This window comes from Aotus nancymaae, unplaced genomic scaffold, assembly GCF_030222135.1.
Source record: "Aotus nancymaae isolate 86718 unplaced genomic scaffold, 86718_ANA_hifiasm-v0.15.2.pri h1tg000019l, whole genome shotgun sequence".
Classification (NCBI taxonomy): Eukaryota; Metazoa; Chordata; class Mammalia; order Primates; family Aotidae; genus Aotus; species Aotus nancymaae.
The window spans coordinates 25,541,733-25,560,411 of NW_026988431.1; the positions used below are offsets into that span (position 1 = coordinate 25,541,733).

The 18,679-nt window shown below is 41.6% G+C and overlaps 1 protein-coding gene across 7 annotated transcripts in view; it reads left to right on the forward strand.

The window, feature by feature from the left end:
* Positions 1–18,679, forward strand: part of LOC105727104 (collagen alpha-4(VI) chain-like) — a 165,817-nt gene that overhangs the window by 11,283 nt on the left and 135,855 nt on the right. Inside the window, exon 1 of one of the 7 annotated variants that reach the window (XM_021674360.2) lies at positions 18,307–18,352. The exons of the other annotated variants lie outside the window; for them this stretch is intronic. The gene's annotated coding sequence lies outside the window, so the exon portion shown is untranslated. Of the gene's footprint in view, positions 1–18,306; positions 18,353–18,679 lie in introns of those variants that run through there. 7 annotated transcript variants of the gene reach the window in all.

Consider the following 18,679-nt stretch of genomic DNA (forward strand, 5'->3'; position numbering starts at 1 on the left):
TTAGCAGCTGTCTCCATTATCAGATTCACTGTTGCTGTATCTCAGTGCTTGTGTTCAGGTCACCCTTACTTTACTTTATAATGGCCCCAAATTGCAAGAATAATGGTGCTGGTGAATCGGATAAGCCAAAGAGAAAGACATAAAGTGCTTCCTTTCAGTGAAAAGGTGAGAGTTGTTGACTTACTAAGGAAAGAAAAAATCGTATGCTGAGATTGCTAAGATCTGTGGTAAGATGAATCTCCTGTCTGTGAAATAACAAAGAAGGAAAAAGAAATTCATGCTAGTTTTGGTGTTGCACCTCAAACTGCAAAAGTTATGGCTACAGTACATGATAAATACTTAGTTAAGATGGAAAAGGCATGAAATTTGTAGGTGGAAAACGTGAACAGAAAAACTTTGGAAGCGCTTGAAATGTGGCTATTATTGTGGAATACTGCTAGTACTGTATACAATTTATACCAGATCTCAAAATCTTAGTACAAGAGAAAACATATCTCATTAATGAATTTTTTATGTGTGTTACATGTTGAAATGATAATATATTAGTTATATTGAGTTAAGATATATTTTAAAAATAAGTTTCACCTTTGTTTTGTTTTTAAATATGTGCCTACTAGAAAATTTGAAATTACATAGGACTCTCACATTGTATTTCTGTTGGCAGCATTTTTCTAAGACTTTCCCACAGTGCATTTCAGGCTGTAGCATTTGCTTTCCAAGCAATGTCTTGATGATGTTCTCTAGTTGTAGGTCACATATTGGAATCACAGATGAAATGGAGTCAGGAGTCCATAAAGGAGTCTTGTTTGCAGTAAGACTTATAAAAGAGAGTGGGAGGAAGAAAGACAGGGAAGGAGAGCCACCGGCCTGCGGTGTGGACCTGACAAAGTCTCTTCCCATCTAATGGGGAAGATGTTCTTTAGAGGTGTCCCATGGGGGGCACTTGTATCACTGCCCTGGTAAATTACTGGTTGGGGACTGTCTTAGTCCGTCTGTACTGCTGTCACAAAATACCACAGACTGGATAATTCATAAACAATGTAAGTTTATTTCTCACAGTTCTCAGGCTGAAAGTCTATGATCAAAGCACTGGCATTGGTGTCCCGTGAGGGCTTGTCACTGCTTCCAAAAGGGTGCCTTGTTGCTGCGTCTCATATGCTAGAAAAGTGGAAGAGTAAGAAGCACCAGGCCGGGCACGGTGACTCACACCTGTAATCCCAGCACTTTGGGAGGCCGAGGTGGGCGGATCACCTGAGGTCAAGAGTTCGAGACCAGCCTAACCAAAATGAAGAAACCTCATCTCTACTAAAAATACAAAATTAGCCGGGCCTAGTGGTGCATGCCTGTAATCCCAGCTACTTGGGAGGCTGAGGCAGGAGAATTGCTGGAACCTGGGAAGCTGAGGTTGTGGTGAGCTGAGATCATGCCATTGCACTCCAGCCTGGGCAACAAAAGCGAAACTCCATCTCAAAAAAAAAAAAAAAAAAAGGGCCAAACACTGTGAGAAGCCTCCATTATAAAGGCCTTAATCCCATTCATAAAGGCTCCACCCCTATCACTTAATCGCCTCCTAAAAGCCCCACCTCTTAATACTATCCCATTGGTGATTAATTTTCAACCTGAATGTTGGAGAGGACACATTCAAACTGTAGCAGGAGCTGTCTCAAGGAGAGCATGCTTCCACCTTCGGGCTGAAACCAATGCGAAGAGATAATAACTGAAGGCTATCAGCTTCCCACACTCTTCTCAGCTGAGCAGTGAGTTCTTTCTTGAGGGGGGATCTGAGCAGAACATCTGTGTATCTGCCACATTACGCTAAAAAGAAAACCAAAAACAAGGCTGGGCACGGTAGCTCACACCTATAATCCTAGCAGTTTGGGAGGCTGAGGCGGGTGGATCACCTGAGGTCAGGAGTTCAAGACCAGCCTGGCCAACATGGTGAAACCCCATCTTTACTAAAAATACAAAAATTAGCCAAGCGTGGTAGTGCGAGCCTGTAATCATGGCTACTCAGGAGGCTGAGGTAGGAGAATCGCTTGAACCCAGCAGATGGAGGTTGCAGTGAGCTGAGATTGTGCCATTGCACTTCAGCCTGGGCGACAGAGCAAGTCTCTGTCTCGGGAAAAACAAAAACAAATTAAAAAAAAACCACAAAAACCCCTCACCTGCAAATAATCTCAACTTTTCATGAAGGTTTCTGTGGTAGACAGATGAATGTCCCCTGCCCCCTGCAAGATGCTTACATCCTTATCTCTAAAACCTGTGAATATGCTACTTTATATAGCAAGGGAGACTTTGCAGATGTGATTAAAGATCCTAAGATGTGAAAATTGTCCTGGGTTATCCAAGGCAGGCTTGATGTAATCACAAGGGTCAGACAGGAGGGAGCCAGGAGGATGAGACGCAGAGCAGGAGATGTGGGAACTGCAGCAGAGTTTGGAGTGACTCGAGGAAGGGAACCATGAGCCAAGGAATGCAGGCCTCTAGAAGCTGGAAAAAGAAAGAAAATAGATTCTTCTCTTGGGTTTCCAGAGAAACAAAGTCCTCTCAATGTCTTGGTTTTAGGATTTCTGGGCTCCAGATGTGTAAGATAGTGAATGTGTGTTGTTTTAAGTCACCAAGTCTGTGGTAATTTGTTACTGTAACATATGTCTCTAGTGACATATGACTAGAGAATATTATCAATGCCATTTCCTTCAGTGATGATGAGGAAAATGATCTTCCCAGGGTGGGCCAAAAGTTTTTCACTCTGAGTTCTGATCCCCTACTAATTTAGTAGATTGGTCACGATGGAACATTTTCTCTCTAAAGTGTTACAGTGGTGGTACAAGTTTATAGATCACTTTCTGAGGTCCTGGGGCTTTCTCTTAAGGTTAACAGCCTGAACAATTTTAAGTAAAATTTACTAAGACACTATTTTGTTAAGACATCCTGCTCCAAATTGCCTATGCCCCTAAGGATTCTTTGGGGCATAGATTAATTAATCTTTGTTTAATCTTTTAAAAATTAGTTATAATAATCATTGGATAAAGTACACAAGTCTTACTTGTATATTTCAATACGTTTGTATACATGTATTTAACCATATCCAAATTAAAATAGAAAACATTTCCAACATTCCAGAAGGCTCCTTTGGGTCACTTCCTAGGCAGTGCCACCCTCTAACCAGAAATAAACACAATTCTAACTTCTGTCACTGTAGATTAGTTTTACCTGGTCTTAAATTTCATACAGTTGGAATCACAGTTATATACTATTTTAGTCTGACTTTTAAAAAAATTATTATACTTTAAGTTCTGGGGTACATATGGCAGAACATGCAGGTTTGTTACATAGGTATACATATGCCATGGTGGTTTGCTGTATCCATTACCCAGTCATCTACATTACGTATTTCTCCTAATGCTCTCTTTCCCCTAGCCCCCCATTCCACTGCTCTCCCTCCCCTAGCCCCCCAACCCCCCCGACAGGCTCCAGTGTGTGATATTTCCCTCCCTGTGTTTATGTGTTCTCATTGTTCAACACCCACTTATGAGTGAGAACATGCGGTGTTTGGTTTGCTGTTCTTATGTCAGTTTGCTGGGAATGATGTTTTCCAGCTTCATCCATGTCCCTGCAAAGGACATGAACTCATCTTTTTTTTTCCCCTTGTACCTGCTGAAAAATGAACTCATCCTTTTTTATAACTGCATAGTATTCCATGGTGTATATGTGCCACATTTTCTTTATCCGGTCTATCACTGATGGGCATTTGGGTTGGCTCCAAGTCTTTGCTATTGTGAACAGTGCTGCAGTAAACATACATGTGCATGTGTCTTTATAATAGAATGATTTATAATCCTTTGGGTATATACTCAGTAATGGGATTGCCTGGTCAAATGATATTTCTGTTTCTAGATCCTTGAGAAATCACTACACTGTCTTCCACAATGGTTGAGCTAATTTACACTCCCACCAACAGTGTAAGAGTGTTCCTATTTCTTGACATCTTCTCCAGCATCTGTTGTCTCCTGATTTTTTAATGATCGCCATTCTAATTGGCATGAGATGGTATCTCATTGTGGTTTTCATCTGCATTTCTCTAATGACTGGTGATGATGAGCTTTTTTTCATATGTTTGTTGGCTGCATAAATGTCTTCTTTTGAGAAGTGTCTGTTCGTATCCTTTGCCCACTTTTTGATGGCTTTGTTTGTTTGTTTCTTGTAAATCTGCTTTAGTTCTTTGTAGATTGTGGATATTAGCCCTTTGTCAGATGGGTAGATTGCAAAATTTTTTTCCCATTCTGTTGGTTGCTGGTTCACTCTAATAATAGTTTCTTTTGCTGGGTAGAAGCTCTTTAGTTTAATTAGATCCCATTTGTCTATTTTGGCTTTTGTTGCCATTGATTTTGGTGTTTTAGTCATGAAGTCCTTGCCCATGTCTATGTCCTGAATGGTATTGCCTAGGTTTTCTTCTAGGGTTTTTATAGTGTTGGGTCTTACATTTAAATCTTTAATCCATCTGGAGTTAATTTTTGTATAAGGTGTAAGGAAGGGATCCAGTTTCAGTTTTCTGCATATGGCTAGCCAGTTTTCCCAACACCATTTATTAAATAGGGAATCCTTTCCCCTTTGCTTGTTTTTGTCAGGTTTGTCAAAGATCAGATGGTTGTAGATGTGTACCATTATTTCTGAAGTCTCTGTTCTGTTCCATTGGTCTATATCTCTGTTTTGGTACCAGTACCATGCTGTTTTGATTACCGTAGCCCTATAGTATAGTTTGAAATCGGGTAGTGTGATGCCTCCAGCTTTGTTTTTTTTGCTTAGGATTGTCTTGGCTATGTGGGCTCTTTTTTGGTTCCATATGAAATTTAAGGTGTTTTTTTCCAATTCTGTGAAGAATGGTAGCTTGATGGGGATAACATTGAATCTATAAATGACTTTTGGCAGTATAGCCATTTTCACGATATTGATTCTTCCTAACCATGAGCATGGAATGTTTTTCCATCTGTTTATGTCCTCTCTTATTTTCTTGAGCAGTGGTTTGTAGTTCTCCTTCAAGAGGTCCTTCACATCCCTTGTTAGTTGTATTCCTAGGTATTTTATTCTCTTTGTAGCAATTGTGAATGGGAGTTCAGTCATGATTTGGCTCTCTGTTATTGATGTATAGGAATGCTTGTGATTTTTGCACATTGATAGTCTGACTTTTTAAACTTATCATTGTATCTTTGAGATTTATCCAGGTTTTTGAATGTATTAACTATCAATATTTCATTCTTTAAAAAATTTACTATATAATATTCCATTGTATGTAAGTATGGCATAATTTATTCTATTCTTTTTTTGGGAGGGGTACAGAGTCGTACTCTGTTGTCTAGGCTGGAGCTCAGTGGTGCAATCCCAGCTCACTGCAATCTCTGCCTCCCGAGTTCAAGTGATTCTCCTGCCTCAGCCTCCAGAGTAGCTGGGATTACAGGCATGTGCCACCACACCCAGCTAATTTTTGTATTTTTTAGTAGAGATAGAATTTCACGATGTTGGCCAGGCTGGTCTTGAACTTCCAACTTCAGGTTCTCTGCCTGCCTCAGCTTCCCAAAGTTCTGAGATTACAAGTGTGAGCCACCGTGCCCAGCTATTTATTCTATTCTTCATGAACATTTGATTGTTTCCAGTTTTGTGCTATTATGAATAAAGTTGCTAAGAACATTTTTTATACATGCCTTTTACAGGAAGTATGTCCTCATTTCTTGGAATGGAATTGCTGAATCAGAAGGTGTGGGAATGTTCAGCTTTATAAGATATGACCAAACAATTTTTCCAGAGTGGTTGTACTAGTTTACTTACCTTCAGCAATGTATGAGCATTCCAGGTGCTCCACATCTTCACCAGCTCAGGTTGCCAATCTTACTAATTTTAGTCATCTTGTGGGTTCTAATTTAGTTTTGTTAGTTCTAAATTATCCTGTCACCATGAATAGGTAAGCCAGCCATCAACAGTGTGTGGGATGTAGTTGATCTCTATGTTAGAACACTTTTTTCCTCTACCAATTTGACATCCACCTTAATTGCTGACATGTGATTAAGGAGATGCTGAACTCTGGTTAGGGGATTATTACGACTGCCTGGCTCCTTTTAGTTCTGCTTTATCACTCGATCTCTATTCTGTGGCTTGCAAGAATCTGTCAGTCAAGACTGGCAGCCTCTCAGAAGTGTTCCAGAGCAGAGTTAGTGGGTATGCTAGAGTGGCGTGCTTATTACATGTCTAGAACACTCTCTTTCTAGATATTAGGTTGAATGTAGGCATTAGGAAATTGCCATTTTCGTAGGTCAAATTGGCCTTACGAGAGGACTGTGTCTGGTTTTGAGGTTTTGCTCAACATCACATCTCCAGGCATCAGCATTATACTTCTGCTCATTTGTGAAGCCACACTAAAATGATGGAAAGGGAATCCATGGGTTTTAATTATATGTATATATGTACAAACTATAAAAAGTTTGTACAGTACAGACTATGAAAAGTACAACCCATGGGTTCAAATTGGGCAGGATGCGCGCTAAATGTAGCGCACAGATGCAAGACATTGGCTCATGGTGTTTAGACATAATTAGAATAAATCATTATTTAAAAATCAAGGATCTTTACACTAACATTTGAATTTTTGGCTTCTCTTAGGAAAAAGTGCTGGGCCCATACTCCCTTCTTGGAGCAACTGTCTAGAACTGAGCAGTGGTTGGCCCAGATCTGTGGGACATTTATTCTTCAGCCCACTTCCTATCCCTACCCTACTTCTTACATTTACATTCTTTGCCTGGAAGGTGGAGATCATTTGCCATGAAAAGTTCCCAGACTGGAAATCATTGTGCTCTGCATCTATCCCAGTGCAAGGATCAGAGTAGATGTTAACTAAATATTTATTAAATGAGTGACTGCAGGCTGGGTGCTGTGGCTCGTGCCTGTAATCCCAGCACTTTCAGAGGTTGAGGTGGGAGACTTGTGAGGCCAGGAGTTTGAGACTAGCCTGGGCAACATAGCAAGATCCTATCTCTCAAAAAGAAAATTGAAAAAATTTAGCCGGGCATGGTGGCAGTCACCTGTAGTCCTAGCTACTCAGAGACTAAGGCAGGAGGATCACTTGAGCCCAGGACTTGGAAGCTGCAGTGAGCTATAATTGTGCCACTGCGCTCCAGCCTGGGTAACAGAACGAGACCCTGTCTCTGAAAAAAATTGAAATACATACATATACATAAATACATGAATGACTGCAAACCCCTTCTAAGGCAAGGTGCTATAATGCTCACTTGTATTTCCACAAAAACACACAAGGTGGTGGTATGCTCTCAGAAATTCACATATTTCTGTACTGCAACCACAAAAGACCAACAGTAATAATCCTAATTTTATTACAGGCCAGTGTTTGAATTCTGTGGGTGTAAATGCATGCACATGTCTTCTAGTATAAATATACTGTAATTTTACATATATCCTAATGTGTGTCTCTACATACACAGACATATTCACATATAATTAAAATAGGTTTCAAATTAGAAGATATATCATTGGATTTATATATCTATATAATTAGCTTATTTAATTAGGATATATATGATTTAGAAAAAAATATATATAAAATCTCCAATATAGCTAATATATTCTAAAATACATGATATGTATATTCTATATGGTTATATAGGATATACAATAAGTATATAATTAGTATATAAAGTTAAGATATGTAATTCAAAATATAATTAAGATATTCTAAATAATTGAGACATATGTAAAATTGTACATATTTAATATAATTAGAATATATAGTTACATTGAATCGTGTAAATTTGCAAATATCCCACTGTATTTGACCTACAAAAATGGCAGTTTTATGTGGTTGAATTTAAATTTCAAATGGGCCAAGTTTATTGTATCTGTTAGAAAATGAAGCTTATTTGTTTGTTTGTTTTTTTGAGACGGAGTTTCGCTCTGTTGCCCAGGCTGGAGTGCAGTGGAGTGATCTCGGCTCATTGCAACCTCTGCCTTCCAGGTTCAAGCAATTCTCCCTGCATCAGCCTCCCAAGTAGCTGGGATTACAGGCACCTACCACAATGCCTGGCTAATATTTGTATTTTTTAGTAGAGATGGGGTTTCACCATGTTGGCCAGGCTGATCTTGAGATCCTGACCTCAGGTGATCCGCCTGCCTCGGCCTTGGCCTCGGCCTCGGACTTGGCCTCCCAAAGTGCTGGGATTACAGGCATGAACCACTGCGCCTAACTTGAAAACAAAGCTTGTCTTGTATTCTCTTTTACTAGTATATTCTCTTTCATTTCTCTTTATTTTTTCCTTTTCATAAAACCTATGACTCCATTGTCTCTTATTTCTAATTCTAATGTCCTCAATCTGTCAGCGACATAAAAAGTTAGTCCCTTATCAGAGTAAGTGAGCCAATATAACCAAGAAACCAGGGACCAATAGTTATTTTTTTGCTCTTCACATATTGAGGGTTTTAGAGCAGTGTTTGTGATGGGGAGATTGTTTCATGTTTTTGTTATATGGGAAGGAAAAGAGGTCAGCGAGAGTTGACAGTTTTTTTGAGAAGTCAGGGATGGAGTCCGAAGGGGAGTGTGGGAGAACTCCAGGAGTATCCACCTGGGATGAGACAACCTATAAAAGCTTTGTCTCCTTCCAAACTGTGAGCAATGGCAAAGCCTGGAGAGGCAGTGCTCACACACATTGCTGGATCCAAGACAGAATGTGACCCCGAAGGGTCACAGAAGAGAGGTTAAAAGGGAAGGAAGCTTCAAGACCAGGGACTAGTGCAGCAGAGATGGGACCTTAGGGAAGGAACTAAACCCACCCCTGTCTTTGCTGTCCTTAGCATGATCCACTCCTCCTGAGTGCTAAATTTCAAGGCCATGAAGCCGTGGTCAAGAGGCTTGGCTGGGAATGCTCCTTGAGCTTCCCATGACTCCCTTCTAAATCTAGTGCAGTGCTTCTCAAAGTGAGGTCTCTGCACCAGCAGCATCAGCATCACCTGTCAGAATCTACAGAAATGCAGATTCCCAGGCCTCACCCAACCCTCCTGACCCAGACACTCTGGGGTGGAGCCCAGAAACCTATGTATGACCAGATCCCTGGGTGGTTCTGAAGCAGCTAAATGTGAGAAGCACCGCTCTAAAGTCTCATTTCCCATCTCTTCCCACAGCCACACCCAGTGAATCCTAATCCTCCCAATACACGAAGCTCAACACTCCTGTCTCTAGTTGAGTCTGAAACATCCATTTCTCCTCTCCTGCTTTGCTTTTATTCTGCCTTTGGGACTCAACTCAAGCCTCCTTTCTTCTGGAACACTGTGTTAGACTCCCCAAGCTGAATTAGATACTTCTCCTCCCAGCCTCTGCCTTCTCTCTCTCTCAGCAATTATCAAATGATGCTTTTAGCCGTTGGCTGCTGAGTGTCTTGCTCACCACAGTGTGAGCTGTCTTGGACATTTGTTTTAATCCCCAGGGCATGGCCCATGAAATTTTGAATATTTGTTGAATGAAATAATAAATTACCATCACTTGGGCAGCAATTTAAAAAAGAATAAGAATAGCGATATGAATAATAAGTAACGTTCATGCAGTCCTTCCTATGACTTTTTTAATGTTAAAAAATCAATTTTATTAAAGCAAAATTACAATGAAATATACATGTCTTAAGCATACAGTTCAATGAGTTTTGACAAATTTATGCACCCATGTGAGCCCCATTACTCTGAAAAGTTCTCTGTGCCCCTTCAAAATCAATGTCTCTGCCCTCCCAAATCTAGGTTAGCATGGACTTGCTTTCTGTCCTTATACGCTAGTTTTGTCTTTCCTAAAGATTTAGAAATGCAGATTCACAGTATTTACTCTCTAGTGTCTGACTTCTTTTGCTCAGAATATTTCTGAGATTTAGCCATATTGTTGTATCGGCAATGCATTCTCTTTTTGTGGAGTAGTCTTTCATTGTATGGCTGTACCACAATTTATTTACCCACTCACTTGTCTTTGGACATTTGGATGGTTTCCAGTTTTTGGATATTGAGAATAAAGCTGCATATATTGATTGCTGTGATGTACCATTCTACAATTTATACATATATTTAAATATAATGTTGTATATTACACATATAATTTTTTATCAATTAAAAAATAAAAAGAAACAAAGCCGCTAGGAACATTTATGCCCAAGTCTTTATGTGGAAGTACTTTCTGCTTTTTAGGTAGCATCATACACATCTTCTCTAAGCTTTACAAAACCTGGGATATCTGTCAGTTAAAGGCCTGGCATATGTGGGTCTCAATAACTGTTTGTTAAATGGATGGACAGATATACATATGTATTGCTACTCATTTGAAAGACAGGAACACCTCTCCAATAAGTTTAGTGACTTGTCCAAGTCCCATGGTTAGTTTGTGATGGATTGACTGGGACTTAGCCTAGAGCTTCCCTAGGGTTTGATGCAATGGAATGAAAACCCTGGGCCTAATGTTTTGGATAGTTGGAGTGAAGGTCTTATTGCTGGGGCTTGTAGGGAGGAGAGGGAAAGGATGGCAAGGCCATTATAGCTGGTGCAGGCAGATTAGAGGTGCAGATATACATGCCTTCCAGGGCTGCTGACCATAGGCGCTGAGGCTGTGCACTGCCCAGTTCCAGGGGCACCATGCATGCACATTATGATCTTGCTACCTGTGTGTGGCCCCTGGACCAGCAGCATTAGCATCATCTGGGAGCTTGTTGGAACTGCAGACTTGCTGGCTCCACCCCAGATCTACTGAATCACAATCAGCCTTTAATTACAGTCAGTATCTTCCGGTGATTTGTGCGCATGTTAGAATTTGAGAAGCCCTGTCCTCTGATAGGAATTGTGCTTCCCAGGGTTGTGCAGGGGGTGGCCCTGATACCTAAATGCCGGGAAGTTGGGCATGGGGCCAGGCTTGTTTTCTTTCCTGGTCCTTTCACATCATTCTTCAGAATGAATGTTGCCTCTTTCTGTGTGTGTATATGTGTGTGAGTATACAAACATATACATGGGGATATGTCATCTGTGTGCAAAATCAATGTGAACGTCACTGTTTTTTCACAAACTTGTAGGAAAGGTTATGGCTTGGGGATCCCACACACTGATGGAGATTGAGTGACTGAAATTCTAAGGAAGTTGAGGCGGGGAGAAGCCTGCAGATCTCCCTCCCACTTACCAGGGAGGGTACCAAGGCAGTGCTGTTTCCATTAAGTCTTCCGCAAGCCTGAATTTTAAAACTATGCTTTTCTGCTTCTGACTCTAAATCCATTTGTAGGAAGGGCCAAGGAATTTAACAATCAACAGTAAGGGGATTCCTGAGCGAGAGTGTGTGCAGACCAGTGCCTTCTCAAGCTCGTCCCTCCCCTGGTGTGTCCCATGCTGCAGAAAGAGGACACGTTGACTAAGCAGCTCTGAGTGCTTAATGATGGACAAATTCTGCTGTGGTAAATGCCATAGATCTGGCCTAGGGTGGAGGTGCTACTGGATATTCTGTCAGAACTTCCACAGAGACACCTGTCTTGAGGCTCCACAATCAGAGTTTTGAGATTTTATGAAGAATCCATGAACTACTTGCTATGGACTGAAGTGTGTCTCACCAAAATTCATATTTTGAAGCCACCACCCTCAATGTGATGCTATTTGGAGATGAGCCTATAGGAGGTAATTGGATTTAGATGAGGCCATGGGTGTGGGGCCCTTATAGATGGGGTTAGTGCCCTTTTAAAAAGAGCTACCAGAGCACTTGCTTCCTCTCTCTGGTCTCTGCTATGGGAGGGCACGGTAAGAAAACAGCCATCCACAAACCAGGAAGAGAGCCCTCACCAGAACCTGGAAATGCTGGCACTCTTATTTCAGATTTCCAGCCTTCAGAGGCTAAGAGGAAATGAAGTTATGTTGTTTAGGCCCCTTGGTCTTTGGTATTTTGTTACGGCAGCCAGAGCTGATTAAGACATTACTGAAATTGTGTTCCTCCTTATGCTTGGTCAGCTTATGCAAGGACAGAATTCCCACACTGGCTTCTTAGCCAGCTGCCAGCTAAACACTTTCTACCCCAAAATGTGCAGGTACGAGCCACTGTGAGTTCTGTAGTCTTGCCATCTCTTGTAAATCCTGTTTTTGCTTTTGTTCCTTCACAATTTTAGCAGGTGCTTGTACCAGGTGGCTCTGTACATGTGAGTAAAGAATTTGCACACAAAATAATTAAATAGCATGTAGAATCCCCAACTACATGTTATTAGTTACATTATTCATGTATGAGTTTTTCTTTGGCACATTTCAAGGTCCTGGAAAAGTCTTTAAGATATAGTGATAAGTAAAAACAAAACAAAAATTCACAATAATGCTGATAGTATGAGTTAGTATAATATCTGTAAAAGAGTTTTAAAAGATAAATGATTATGTATATTTAAATATATTTATTTGTATGTGTAATATATGCATATATGTATGCATACATAAATGCACAAAAAGGGGACTAGAAAGATGCATGCAACACTCTTGGTAGTGGTTACTTGTGGGGAGGGAGTTGGGTGCAAGAAGAAGGAGGAAGGAGGCATTTCTGAAGGGGGACTTTCACACATTGTTCAGTACACCTGGGTACTGTTTGAATACTAAATGACTTAGTCAGGGTTCCCCAGAAGGCAGCTCATATGCTCTTAAGAAGTTCAAGCCCAGGGAACAGGGATGGGGAATGACAGTTGTCAGGCAGTGAGGAGGGAAAACCTATGCAAAGATGTTATTGAATTGGCTGTTTATAAGTGTGACTGATGTGTTTAATCCCATAGGACCCCCACATCAGAAGGTGTTAAAAACTGCTCAGTCTTAGGACAATTTCTGGGGTGGTGGAGAAAATAGGGGAAGAACTTATTCACCAACTCTCTCTCTCCCACTGGCCTATGTTCATGTTGATTCTTCTGGCATTTGGGTTGCATGAGTGAGGGTGCTGGGTAGGGTTCTGCAGTGGAATCAATGGGAAGGCCAGGGCAGTAGGTAAGAGTGTGTAGCATAGGCTGGAGGAGAGGCTCTGCAGGTTACATCAGCGGAAGTGGCCCAGAGCATACAGAGAACTACTGGCAGCAGCAGCAGCTGTAATAAGAGGCAGGTGAGGTTAAGAGGGTCTGAAATGGTGCTTAGGAGTTGTCTGCTGCATCATATAGTGAGGATATGTTTGTGTATTGCATGTATAAATACAAATATGGAAATGTGTTCCTTTTTTAAGGGTAAAAATTTTGAAAGTCATCTGAGGTTGATATGTAAATTTCCACATCTCAGACGAACACAGAAATGTGTCATTTGCCACTGCTCTGCTTCACCTTGGTCATGTACTACAGGACAGAGTGCCTTCGTTGCAAAGTGGATATCATGGATCCCTACCTTATAAGACTATTGTGCATATTAAATACGGTAACATGTATAAAGCACCTAAAACAGTGCTGGCACACAGTAGGCCCTCGGTATGTGCAAACTGCTGTTCCATTGACTGTTACTATCTAATAAATCACTCCTGGCCGGGTGTGGTGGCTCATGCCTGTAATCTCAGCACTTCGGGAGGCTGAGTCAGGATGATTGCTTGAGCCCAGGAGTCTGAGACCAGCCTGGGCAACAAACCCTGTCTCTAAAAAAAATACCAAAAATTAGCCAGGCACAACGGTGTCTGCTTGTAGTCCTGGTTACTCAGGAGGCTAAGGTAGGAGGATTGCTTGAGCCTGGGAGGTCGAGTTGAAGTGAGCTGAGATTGCACCACTGTACTCCAGCCTGGATGACAGAACCAGACCGTATCTCTAAATAAATAAATAAACCACCCCAAAGTTAGTGGCATAAAACAACCACTATTTCATTATGCTCATGGATTCTGTGGGTCAGCACGTTGGAAAGGGTACAGCAGGGACAACGTGTCCATGCTCCACATAGTCTGAAGCCTCAACTTAGAAGACTAAAGGCTGGGGGTGGCACGACAGCTGGTGGCTAGAATCATCTGAAGCTTGTTTTCTCCCATGTGTGGTGCCAGGGCTGGGAAGACTCAAAGACCAAGACCACTGACCAGAGTGCCACACAGTCTCTCCATGTGGTTTGGCTTTGTGACACAGCCTGGCAGCCTGGCTTGGGCTTGCTGTTTGATAGTGTGGGGCTCCATGTGCAAGAGTCCCAGAGAACAAGGTAGAAGACACATGGCCTTTTATGATCTAGCCTGTAAAGTCAAATAATGTTGGTTCTACCACATTCTATTGGTTACAAGTAAGTTCAAAAGCAAGGGGACATAGACACCCTTAGATGTCATAGACACCCTTTCCAAAGATGGCTGCAGCAAGAGAGATTTTTGCTGCAGCCATCTTTGGAAAACACAACCTACTAAAGTTGTTATGCTCATTCATTCTTACAGGGGAGAAAAGTTCAGAACTTTCAGGTAGATACCGACATTTTAGTTTTTTTCTCTCTTTAATCTTTGTGGTGACCAACATTTTCCTGTAAATTAGTTTCTACTAAAACAGTTCAGAGCCTTCATTCCAGAAAAGAATGAGAAATTTAGTCTATGAAGCATTGATTTCATGTTAGTTTTGTACTAAGCTGTCTTTTTACGAAAAGGAAAAAGTATATATTGGCATCTGGGGCTCCCAGGAAGGCTCAGTCCTCCCAGGCTCTTTGTATTTCCTAGTTTCTCTTTTCCTGTTTACTAAGAAGAATATTTCTACTTCATCATGGCTTGTTTATCTAAAGAGGATAAAAGGTGAAGGAGAATATTTAGGAGAGTATTTAAAAAATTTATTCTTTTGAGCCACTAATTCCTGATGAGTGGAAAAGGCTAATCATAGAGGCTTTCTTTTAGCTTACAAATACTGAAGCATTGATTTATCAAATACACTCATGCTGACTTTGACACCATTTTAGTGTTAAATTCGGTCATTTAACATACATTTATTGACTGTTTACTACAAGCTGTACACTAGTTTAAACATGGTGGATCCACAAAAGAGTTGCCATTCTTGTGTGTAAGGTGCTTTCACGTTAGTGGCCTGGAAATACTGGTTGCGTTTAGGCTTAGCAGTACTGCTTTTCTTAGGAGATGATTTCAAAGTCAGAGCTGATGAACCATGATATTTATCCAGGAGGCAGCAAGGGCCAAAGGTCTGGCTGCCTCTGCTTGGGGGCGTGCGGAGGAAGGAGGCTGTCAGGAAGCCCTGGACACAGTGGTCAGACATTTATAGGAACTGACATACATGCCTGCCCACACATGAGGGTGACTTCAGCATGTTTCACCCCCAGATATGTGGGAAGTAGCTCTACAGTAGATATTAATACTCTTCAAACCCCACACTCTCTTGTGGATAAACGTCTTCCAGAAAACATTTCCTCCCTTTGTGAAACATTGATTTGATTTGAATTAGCTTTGTTCCAAGGATGTCTTCTCGAGGTAAAAAAAAAAAAAAAAAAAAAAAGTTTTTAGGAAGCCTATTTATGTAGAAAAACAGTCTAAACTCCTTAATGTTTTATACACTCCCTTCAGGATCTGTGCCAAGCTTGTTTGTCTTCTGCCATCTCTCTCGACTTGCCCCCTTGCGTGCCATAGTGGACCTGTAGTCAGTTACTTGTGGTTCTAGGAAGCCATGCATTCTCTTACACTGGGGACTTTGCCCATGCTGTTTCTTGCAATGTTTGTTAATGCCTTTTCCCAATTCCACCTGGCTGGTTTCTTTTTCTTTAGACAACTCCTTCAGGAAGCCTCCTACAGCACTCCTCCTCTCCAACTGCATGAGGGTCTCCTTGCATTCCCCAATGATGGAACTGGCCACACTTCATTGTAATTCTCTATTTATTTGCCAGAAAGTTCTCTGAGAGAAAGGCCTGCAGTGTCATTATTTTTCAGTGCCTAGTAGATGCTTTAGTACATAGTAGTACTAAAGTATTTGTTAAATGGAAAAAGAAACTTATTTGTAAGTTTTCTACAGCTTATTTATACTTTTTATAACTTATTATTAGCATATACTTGTGTTTTGACTCCTAGAAAGGTACAGGAATATAGTACAGACATATATTATAGAAAATGATAACTCTTGCAAGATTTTAATTAGTCAAAACATTCTGGTCAATGTTAAGTTTAGTTGGACACATTTGACATTAGTTAGTATTCAGATTTTGCTGAGGCAGACTGACATGGTTTGGATCTGTGCCCCTGCCAAATCTCATGTTGAAAGGTAATCCCCATTGTTGGAGGTAGGGCCTGGTGAAAGGTGGACCATGGAGGTGGGTTGCTCATGAATGGCTCAGCACAATCCCTTTGGTGATGAGTGATATCACATGATATCTGATTGTTTAAAAGTCTGTGGCACCTCCCACTCTCTCTCTCTCTCTCTTGCTCTTGCTCTTGCTCTGGCCATGTGATATACCTGCTCCCTCTCCACTTTCTGCCATAAGTGAAAGCTCCCCGAGGCCTCCTAGAAGCTGAGAAGATGCTGGCATCATACTTGTACAGCCTGCAGAACTGTGAGCCAATTAAACCTCTTTTCTTTATAAATTACTCAGCCTCAGGTACTTTTTAGCAATGTAAGCAAGGCCTAACATACAGTTGCAATGGAGTGAGATATGTGTAGTATTTTCTTTAGCTAAAGAGAATTGACTCACACTGGGGGAGAGCTGTCCTGTCCAGTGAATAACTCATTAGTTAGATGATGATAGTGATGGCGAAGGTAATTGTGGTGTGCTGGAGGTCATGGTGATGGAGGTGGTGATGGTGATGGAAGTGGTGGTAGGTGATGGTGGTAATGGTGGAATGAGGAGTGGTGTGGGTAAGGATAGTGTTGGTAGCAGTGGTGAATATGGGAGTGGTGGTGGTGGAGGTGATAGTGGTAGTGATGGCAGTGATTGTGATAACAGTAATAGTTATGATGCAGGGTGGGAGTGATGGTTATAGTGGTGGTGGTGAAGAAGGTGTTGGTGGTAGTCTTGGAGGTAATGGTGGTGGTAACATGGCATAGGGGGAGAAGGTGATGGTCATGGTGGTAGTAATGATGATGGTTGAGTTGGTGATGCTGGTGATGATGGCCAAGCTTTAAAAAGAGATTACCCCTACCAGATAGAAGAGAGACTCCCATTAAAGGGAATTCTGTCATGGATCAGGCACCGGGAAGAGTGCTTTTCGTGTAGGATTTAATTTTAACAATATCCCTGTGAGAAATATATTGCAGCTGAGAAAACAAACTTGCGAGGATAAATGAATTGCCTTAGGTTATACCTTGTCTCAGCCTGAGTTCCCCGAGAAAGCAGAGCCTGAGACAAAGGCTATGTGCAGGTGGTTTACTTTGGCACGTGGTATCAGGGAATGCAAATGGAGAGAGGAAAAACTAACACGGTAGTAGGAGGACTGTCTTGAATTGGCCATTGCTCTGGGCAAGAATGGCTGCCTCTCCTTTCTCCTGGAAACTTCTGAGAAGATGAGTAGAATGTTCCTCAGAATTCTCTACCTGTGAGAGGAGGGTGAAGAATTTGTGACTGGGGCTGGGTCCCCATGGCTAACCTTACCACGGGGGTGTGTGCTTGGGTGTGAATGACTGACAGGCTCCCACAGTTGTCCCAAGCCTCCCCGCCTTAGAGAAGCCTTGGGGTGGAAATGGAGAGATACACAGTGCAGCTGGGATGAGCCCTGCCTGAAGCTGATGAGCTAACAAGATGTGGGGTCAGGCACAAAATGAGCCTAATACATGTCGCTTTTAGGTGATGGAGCAGGGCTTTAAACCAAGTCAGTCAAATCCCCAAGTCCATAATCTGTCTGTTCTCACAAGCAGTCAGGGAAGGGACCACAGGAAGCTCTGATAGTTAGTCATGACCAAAAAAAATCAAATTCAAAGCACTGGCTGTTCCCAGTTTGGTTTCTTACTTGCCACTCTCTCTGCTCCTGTGGCGCTCTGGCATCTACGGACTTGGGACTCCAGGCTTTGTACCCAGTCTGTGCTCCTGGGGCCTCTAGGTGGCGCTAGCACATTTTTGGCAGCTTTGAGGCCCCTCAGGTGTGTGAGCCCACAGAGTGAAGGATGCAATTTGGCTACCATCAAGATTTTTATTAACAGGGCAACATTTATGAACCTTAATAAACAGAATTCTAAAATAACCTTTAGAACATCATGATAAAATAAATGGCGGATTTTTATTTCCCACTGCTGTCTTCTGATAAAGATGTTCTCTGATGTTCCCTCAACTGAAATAAATATCCTACAGTTGCCGGCTTTTGCAGACAGGGTTGATTTGGGAATTTCTCTTTTGTGCAGGCCTCTAGAGAAGTCTTTCTTGAAATGTGGACCCAAGGCCCACCTGCATGAGAATGTCTTTGGATGTTAGTTGAAATGTAAGTTTTTGGGATTTTCCCCAGATCCTCCATGCTAGGATCACTGGGGAACATACATTTCTTTTCACACACGGGAGGATGTTTAAGCAGTCTTATTTCCAACTCTAAAGTTCGACTAGGTTGTATTCCTCAACTTGCTCTGAAGCACTTCATCAGGAATCTCTCCTTAGTCATCTCACTTTTCTAATTGGCACTAAAACCCTCTGAACTGAGTTATAGGTGCCAAAATGTACAAGGCTGCCATTTGAACTCTGCTCCTCTTCTCCTCAGCAGAGAAGAATGAGCTGAGAGTCAGGGTTGATTGCCAGCTCGTCCATCTGATTCTCA